Consider the following 8,784-nt stretch of genomic DNA (forward strand, 5'->3'; position numbering starts at 1 on the left):
AGGACTGATCTCCTTTAGGATGGACTAGTTGGATCTCTTTGCAGTCCAAGGGACTCTCAAGAGTCTTCTCCAACACCACAGTTCAAAAGCATCAATTCTTCGGTGCTCAGCTTTCTTTATAGTCCAACTTTCACATCCATACCTGACCACTGGAAAAACCATAGCCCTGACTAGATGGACCTTTGTTGGCAAAGTAATGTCTCTGCTTTTTAATATGCTGTCTAGAACTTTCCTTCCAATGAGCAAGAGTCTTTTAATTTCATAGCTACAATCACCATCCTCATGACACCACCACGTCAGGGATAACACAAGCCTGCAGTCTATAATCGACTTGAATCGTCCATCTACAGGACTTGATGCACGGGGCCCACTCTCAACTCAGGAGGTGCATCCCTTCCACTCAAAGGGCCTGTAATCAATGTAAGAGATGCTCCTGTTACCCGCTTCAGCTTGTTGGAGTCCCACTAGGTGGACCACCTCCACCTGGCCTCCCTGCTTGGCTAGGTTTCAGGGAGTTGGACACTCACCATCGGGCCCTGTGCCCAGTAAGATCTGAACTCAAACGGGGGGTGGCCACCCTCAAAAAGATGGAAACCACTTATCTGTACAGAGTCAACATTTCCATTAATTTAGTAATGGCACCCACCTGCCAATGCAGGAGATGCAAAAGATGCGAGTTCAATCCCTGTGTCAGGAAGATCCCCCAGAGGAGGAAATGACAGTGCACTCCAGTATTCTTGTCTGGGAAATCCCATGGACAGAGGAGCCTGGAAAACTACAGTCCACGGGGTCGCAAGAGTCGGACGTGACTTAGAGCCTAAAAAAACAACAAACTTGTAAAAAGACGAGTGTAAACAGAATCTGTTTTTTAGTCATATACATTAAGGGAGTACATAAACCAAACCAACCCCTACAGTTTGTCTGGATTGAGTATTTCACTTTACGATTTATCTTTAAGTCACACTGATCTAGTTAGAGGCCATAGGCCTTATTATTATTTTCTGTTATTAGCCAAATTCTTGTTTGCTTGTGGTCTGATTCTTTCAGGTGTCGGCTTGTGTTAATCTGTAGGGTTGAGTTATTTATGTCATATTACAGTCTAGTCTACCCATTTCCTATGTGTTTTCCTCTCAAGATGATCACCAATTCAAAATGAATTAAAACCCTAAACCCAGGAGTGGGACAAAAGGAGTGAAAATGGGATTTGAGAGAAGGAAGGATCATCTCTTGGTATTTTGGCCCAGTTGTCCTAGACCCCAAAGGCAGACGGAAGCACTCAGCTCAGAGGGGAGGGAAATAGGAAGATAACAAAGATAAAAACACCAACTCCACCCAAGTGACTCAAATGAAGGTGCGTCTTGGAGTCTTTTTGTTTTTCTGAAACAAGAGGCCTGAACCTAGGAGAGCACTGTTCAGCTGCCTGTGCTCGAATGGGAGCTTCATAAATCTCCACAAAGTGGCTGACCCTTTCTCTTCTCTCTTTGGCTCTGTTTCCTTCTTTGCTGAGGGTCCTGATTTGTCAGAGCAGAAGGGAATTGCATCAGTCAGTTTTGAATGAGACAAAACAAAACCAAATGGACAGCCTTCCTTGGAAATGAAAAAATACTGGTGGGAATTTTTTTTTCCCACCACCCCTGACTTACTAAGCAGCACTAAGTATATTAGAAGAGAGTGGACAGGATTTCAGATATATGAAGGGGAGCAGCAATTTGAACCCTGAATTGGGTGGGGCTTGGGTAGGAAAGCAAAGGTATGGATTCAGCCTCATGATTCTCCCTCTCCCCCTGCAGATGAGAAGAGGTGAAGAGATAGAAGCAGTGCAGGTATGAAGGTGTACATCTGCAGGAATGCCCCTGTACATGCCGCTGCAAGGAGTAAACAGAAAAGAGTCCAGGAGAGGAAAAGAGGAGGTGAGTGAAGTTGAACAAGAAAATACTCAGGTCAATAATAGTGATCATAAGAATCACTGCGGGTAAGAGTGATAATAAGAACTGTATGCTGCATTCATCCATTCAACATGCATTTGTTCACTGCTGCTCTGGGCACGGCATGTTCTAGGGTCTGAGGATACAGCGGTAAATGAAATTAAGCCACTCCTTCAGGAAGTTCGAGAGTAATTACTGTCAGGCAGGTAACATTCCTCATCTCATCTTTTGACCCTATGAAGTGGTTACTATTATCCCATCCTACAAATGATAAAACTGAAGCACAAAGAAGTTTTTATAACTTGGGCAAGTCTCACAGCTGAGCCAAAATTTGGCCTCAGGTCCCTCTGACCCCAGAGCCGCTAGAGTGTGATATGCACCCCCTCTAGTGAGTCCCCAGTGAAGCCCCACTGGCCCAGCCTCAGAAGTGAGAACTCATTGGACCGACCACTTTCCCTCCTTGAACTTGATTCTCTCCATCCATGGCAAAGAGGGGATGGATTCACTGATCTCTGAAGTCCCCTCCCGCTTATTTGGAAACATATTCTATACTGGTATCCTCCCTGCTCCCAACAGCTTCTCATGGAGATGAGCGGGAGGAGCTAAGTGGATGTTCAAAAGAGATGACAGCCCAGAGTAATGTTTCCCACACTGGGTTCCAAGGATTTCTTTCCTGGAATTCTGAAGTTTTCAATGAGAATTTGATGTTTGTGAAACAGATTCCTTGAGAGCCCTCAGTTCCAGAGAGAAGCAGTCCTAGAGTTGCCTTCTGACCAGCAGAGAAGGGAGAATGATGGAGTGGAAGGAAGGGTTGGGAGAAGGGTCTGCTGGACCTCGGGAAGCAGCCTGTCTGGGCAGTTACCTTTCTTCCTGGAGGTACAGGACTGGGGCAGTCCCAGCATAGCCCCTCCCCTTAGCCTGCCTTCTTCTTTAAATACCTGCAAGTCATGAGGGAGAGTGGCTCAAGAGGGAGGGGTTCCGCGTATATTTAAAGCTGTTTCACAGCAGAAACCAACACAACCTTGTAAAGCAATTATCCTCCAATTAAAAAAAGACTCTCTAAAAAATACCAGCAAGTCCACCTGCCCCCTGAAGCTGGGAGAGGTGAAAGGCAGTGGGGGAATGGGTGGGGGGTGCCCAAGGTGGTTGAGGGTGCACCCAGAACTTTGAGAGTCAGGCTAGAGCGTTTGAGGGAGGAGGGACGTGCCACCAAATGGTCATGGGTGCCCAAACAAGGCGGGACGGGTCCCAGCTCTTCCCCTTAACCCTGACTCACCTCACTCGGCTGGTTAACTGTTCTAATGTGGAAAGTGAGGCGAGAATGTGAGCCTGGCTTGCCCAGGAGCTAAAAGCAGCCCAGGTCCCCCTGATAAGCTGAGTCAACTTATTAAATTACCCAGGAAAAATAGAGATGGAATATTAATTCCACACACCTCTCTCCTCTGCCTGGGGAACCTGCCTTCTCTGGGTTTCACTTTTCAAAGCCTGAAATAGATACGGAGATTTTGTGCTTAATTAAAGGAGAAGGGTGCTCACTTCAAGTCTTTTCAAAATCATTTTGGTTCTGAGCTCAGTGGAGCCAGTGAAGACCCAGTCACCATCTGGCAGGAAAGGTGTTAACTTGGAGACTCCGGTCAATTCTAGACCTCAGATTCAGAAACAAAGAGAATGAATTTCGGAGTCCCCCTTGGCTGGCCCCTCCTAGCCGGTAAGCCGAGAGCCTCTGTATTGACTTGCTAGGCATTAAAAAGTTAAGTCTGCTAGGTCACCTGCAGCACAGAATGCCAGGTGCCAGAGCCTGCCCCCCCGGGCAGGATTGTCTTATCAGCCAGGCTGATAACACTCAGGAAAGCCTGGCCATAAGGAGCAAATATTTATAAGCCCAACACCTTTCAGTCCGTAACAGATTAGGCACGGGATGGCAGCAAGCGCAGGGGGCTGAGTCAGCAATCAGCTCTGGGCTTCGGAGCCTGGCTCCTGATCAGGACCCTCCTGTGCATGCTCGGCTCACGAAGAAGGCATGTTGAGTGCTGAACCGTGTAGGAAGCGCTTTGCCACCTATTCCCTCACCAGACCCTCATGACAGCCTGGCGAGAGAGTTATTGTGTTACTCCCATTTTACAGTGGAAGAGACTAAGGTACAGAGAGGTTCACTGATTTGCACTTTCACATCGCTAGCAAGTGGGACTTAAACTAGGTTTTCTGGTTCCAGAACTTGTTTGTTTTCTGAGCTGCAGCAGTGGCCTTGCCTGGTTCTCACTTGGCCATGCTTTAAATTCACAGCTCCCCAAGGAGCCCCCTGTGCCCCTCAATTCCCTGGTCACAAGCTCCTCTCACTTGGCAGATGAGGCCAACCAGAATCTGATAAAGAGGGAAAAGGAGATAGTGACCCCATGGGAACCCAAAACACACATATCCCTGTGGGCTTGGAATTCATTCCTGTGGGTCTCCTGGTCTTTTCTGTTTATTCATTCTCCCTGGGAGAGGTGATTAAATGATTAGATGCAAATGAATTAGAATGAGAGGTCATCCTTGGTGTCAGAGGAGGTGTCACTGGTTCCCTCTGTGCTAGTGTGGAGGGAGGCTGGGGGGAACCTGGAGGAAGCCCCCTCCCTCTGGGTCTTGGGTTTCTTCTCTGCCAAAGGAGACTAAATGATCTTAGACATCCTTACTTCCTGAACCTCAGAAAAATCTCCTGGGACGAGGAGCTCCATAACCCTTCTCTTTTCATCCTCAGCCAGGAGAGCAGGAGTATTCTGAGGAAACAACTTCTAAACTGACTGCAAAAGAGGTGAGTAGCTGGGGTCAGGAAGCAGCCCATGCAGAGGCCTGGAGGTAAGTGCCAACATGCGTGTCTGAGCAACTGTGGTCCCAAAGCTTAGGTTACAAGAGGTTGAGAAATAAGGTTCAGAGATAAGCAGGAGCCAGATTACAAAAAGTCTTGTAAGACCATGTTAAGGAGTGTGGGCTTTATCCTAAGAGCAATAGGAAGCCAGAAAGGAGTTAAAGCAAAGAAGTGGTGTGACAGTAGGTGTGTTTTAATACTTTCCCTCTGTAACAAATGTGGAGACTAGATTGGAGGGTGGGGAACAGAAGAAGGTGATGGGAAGAAGAAGAGCAGTGGGAGAGAGACCCCACCTGAACTTCTTTCTGCTTCCCACTCCCTTCCTCTGACCTAGGTTGGCCTGGTTATGATACCTGTATTTGCAAGAGTGATACTACTGGGCTTCCCAGGTGGCTCAGACAGTAAAGAATCTGCCTGCAATGCGGGAGACCCCAGTTTGATTCCTGAGTTGGGAAGATCCCCTGGAGAAGGGAATGGCAACCCACTCCAGTATTCTTGCCTGGAGAATCCCCTGGACAGAGGAGGCTGGTGAGTTATAGTCCATCGACTTGCAAAGAGTCAGACACGACTGAGTGATAAACACTTTCACTTTTTCACCATTTATAGTTGCTTCCTTTGTGCCAGGCACTGTGTGGGGTGCTGTCTGTGCTTTGTCTCATTTATGCCTCATGGTAACCCTACCAGGTAGGAATGCTTACCACCTGGAATTTATAGATGAGAAAACTTGGGTTAGAGAGGCCAGGTGTTTTGCTCTTTGTCACACGGCTGGTAAGTTGCAGCAGCACTACACAGGCAGAGATGTGGCTCATTGTTTTTAACCATGGGTGCCCTGCCCCCATGGGGATACCACCCCCACGGTTAGCCTGCACTTTCAGGGCAGGATGGAGCTCTGTTGGCCAGCTTCCTGCAGCAGAGGAGAATTGGAGCAGAGGTCCAATCACAGATGTGATTTGCCGTGGGTCCCCTTTAAACAAGCTGTGTGGTGCATCTGGAGAGGGTGTGAGGTCTTCGGGAGCGTTTGGGATCCCACGGCTGGTTCACCTTTTTGGTCAGAGGAGAAACAGAGTCAGGCCTGGGACAGGCTATGGTGCTGCAACCCTCCTCTCCATCCACCTCTCACATGAAGGGGCCTCTCAGAAGCCTTGGGGCTTCAGGAACCACTTCCCAATCCAAAAGGGAGCCAAGAAGTCACACTTCGCAGAAGCTAGAGAATGCAGAGGGAGAATGGTTGTTACTTCTTTCCCATGCTGCCTTTTCTAGAGGGGAATAGGACCCCAGGTCTGGGTCAGGGAGCTCTGAAGGGCACCCCAAGGTGGTTAGCACAGGGGCAGTGCTCCCAAAGGCCAGGTAGAGTAGAAGGGTAGACTGACATCTCTGATTTGATTCCCCCAAAGTCACTGGAGACCCCCAGTGAAATTCACCCACTTCTATCCCATGATACAGAACAAAGAGGTTACTTTGCTGAGAGCCAGGAGCACAGGCTTCTGTGCTGGGCCCTGCCACATCAGGCTGGGCAACCTTGGAAAGGTCCCTCTCCTGCTCCTTTTCCCTCACTGGATGGGGTGAGCCCTAAATGCCCCCTCTCCCAGCCCTGGAGTCCAAGTCTCCAGGGTCTGGATGAGCCTGTGGTCCAAGCTGGCTGGCTTCACAACCCTCTCCAGTCATGGGGGCCCATTCTCTTTCCCAGGGCCACCCTGGAGCCAGGCTAGAGAGCAGACCAGTGGTTCTGCTTCTGCCCCACCCCCCCCCAATTCCCCACTTCCCCACTCCCCCACTCCCCCCTTACTCTAGGAGGACACCAACCCTTCTGGGTTTGCTCTGTCAGTTGGATAGGGCAGACTTGCACCTGCAGAAGGGCACTCTAATTTATTTTGCATCATTTTGCATTACCTGGCTCCTGGGCCTCCAGCTTGACATGCAGATTTATGTAAAAGAGACCCGACATGCAAATGAGCCAGGCCTGCCACTTGTTTTAGTAACAGGCAGGGCCGCATCACTGGCTCCTCCGGCCCAGCTGTTCTCCCCATGGCCCATGGATCTCTCAGGCCGAGGTCTGTCTCCCTGCTGCACTGCCTCTGCTCTGCTCTGCTCAGAGCTCAGGCCAGCTGGGAAGTCAACTTGACAGCGAGGTTAGAAAGAAGAAAGCTCCAACCCTGCTTCCCCAAGGAGTTTCTGGCTGTGACTTGTTAGGAGACAGTGGAGAGATAAAGACAAACACCCTCAACTGACCAGAGAGAAAGAGGCCACCTGAGAGAAAGGTGCACAGGGATTCAGAGGGGCCAGGAAACAGGGCTGCATATAAAACAAGCATGAACGGAGAGGGACAGGCAGATGGACAAAGAGCAAGCAAAGCACAAAGTCAGAGAGGGGGAGAAGCAAAAAAAAAAAAGAGACAGGAGAGATGGGGACACAGGAGGGGGTTGCTGATGGAGGGGGCGGACACCAAGAAAGGAACAGATTTCAGAGCTGCTGTGGAGGAAGAATAAGGATATAGCAACAGCCGGGCTGCGGGGAAGAAAAGTGAGGGAGGAGTTGGCGATGAAGACAGCTTGACGTTGGGGAGTGGGGAAAAGGAGTCACAGGCGGAAGTGACGGGGGAGACCCGCGGGGAGAGACAGGGGAGCCGCCCTGTGAGGGGCCCCGACAGCAACTTGGCTGCCACAGGCAGGAGCCTTGCCACCACCTCGTAAACCGATTCCTATCTTCCTGGCTGTATGCTAGCTCAGTAATCAAGAATCCACCTGCCCATGCAGGAAATGAGGGTTCCATCCCTGGGTAGGGAAGATCCCCTGGAGAAGGAGATGGCAACCCACTCCAGTATTCTTGCCTGGAGAATCCCATGGACAGAAGAGCCTGGCGGGCTACAGTCCATGCGGTCTCAAAGGAGTCAGACTAAACACCACCACCTATAATACTTATATACCTACATATCTATAGAGCACACTTACAAAGCACACGGATATGCAGTGGGTAGAAGAAAACATTCTACAGCCATGAGGCTCTAGAGAGGGAGCTTGAGGGGTTGTCCAGTGTGGCAGTAGCCGCTGTGTGTCTGTCCTCACAGGACCTAGGGAGAATTCACAGCTGGTCACCCCAACCTTCCGGCTGGAGAGCAGCCAACAAGCTGGGTCCAGGCTGTTCCTTGCTCACCTGTCCCAGCCAGCCTCCTACTTCCTATCCCTTGAATGCACTCGGTTTGACCAAGAAAGTAAGCAAGCAAACAAATCAAAACACAAAGAGGGAACCCATCATGCTCCCACAGCCTCTTCTGTAGGGAAATTGACATTGTGGGAGGAGGGAACGGCAGAGGCCCTGGATAGGTGGTCATCGGGTGGGAATACTCCCTGGGCTTTTGGATAATCTCCACCTCTGCACTCTGCCCCGACAAGAGCTCCAGGGAGGAGACAGAGGAGGTATTTCTTAAAACCTGAGGTGTTGACACTGAAGGTGTCCTCAGAACCCCTCCAGCCCAACTTCATCATTTCATGGAAGAGGGCACTATGACCCAGAAAGTTCCAGCAGCCTGGTTAGTGCGTAGTCCCCATAGTGTGGGGTTGGGCTAAGGGACATTTTTTGTTAAAGAACACTAGTTCCCTCCAGATGGTCCCCTTGGCACTGACTGACCTTGCCCTCTATGCCTCTGGGATTCCACTGACTTGCCCATGTCTGTCCTGGATACACACACAGCCCCTTGAAGGGTGGACTGTATTTTTACTCTGAGATGGATGAATTTGGTACATATTGTGAAACTTAGGGGCACAGACACTTCTGTGCACTTTTCACCTGTGCTCCAGGAAGAGCTAAGGCTCTCTGGGTCACCTTTACCATCTCACCAGCTAGTACTTGCCAGTTCCCAGCAGATAAAGCCTGCAAATAGCTGAGTCCAATGAAAGCGTCGTGTGAGCCGTGGGATTTTCACCTGGCAGAGATCTGCTCTAAGCTGGGGTCTCCATACACCTGGGTCATCTCCAGAACCCCTCCTTGCTCCTCCTCCCATCTAGAAGCACAGGTCAG

General features: G+C 49.9%; 1 long non-coding RNA gene across 1 annotated transcript; it reads left to right on the forward strand.

Moving 5' to 3' along the window:
* The first annotated feature begins 1,515 nt into the window (after nucleotides 1-1,515).
* On the forward strand, nucleotides 1,516-5,195 carry LOC120872181. The gene is made up of 3 exons (XR_005723198.1): nucleotides 1,516-1,910; nucleotides 4,663-4,760; nucleotides 5,105-5,195. It is a non-coding gene; the product is annotated as an uncharacterized LOC120872181 (long non-coding RNA).
* The last annotated feature ends 3,589 nt before the right edge of the window (nucleotides 5,196-8,784 follow it).

Source organism: Oryx dammah, unplaced genomic scaffold (assembly GCF_014754425.2).
Source record: "Oryx dammah isolate SB20612 unplaced genomic scaffold, SCBI_Odam_1.1 HiC_scaffold_2, whole genome shotgun sequence".
Classification (NCBI taxonomy): Eukaryota; Metazoa; Chordata; class Mammalia; order Artiodactyla; family Bovidae; genus Oryx; species Oryx dammah.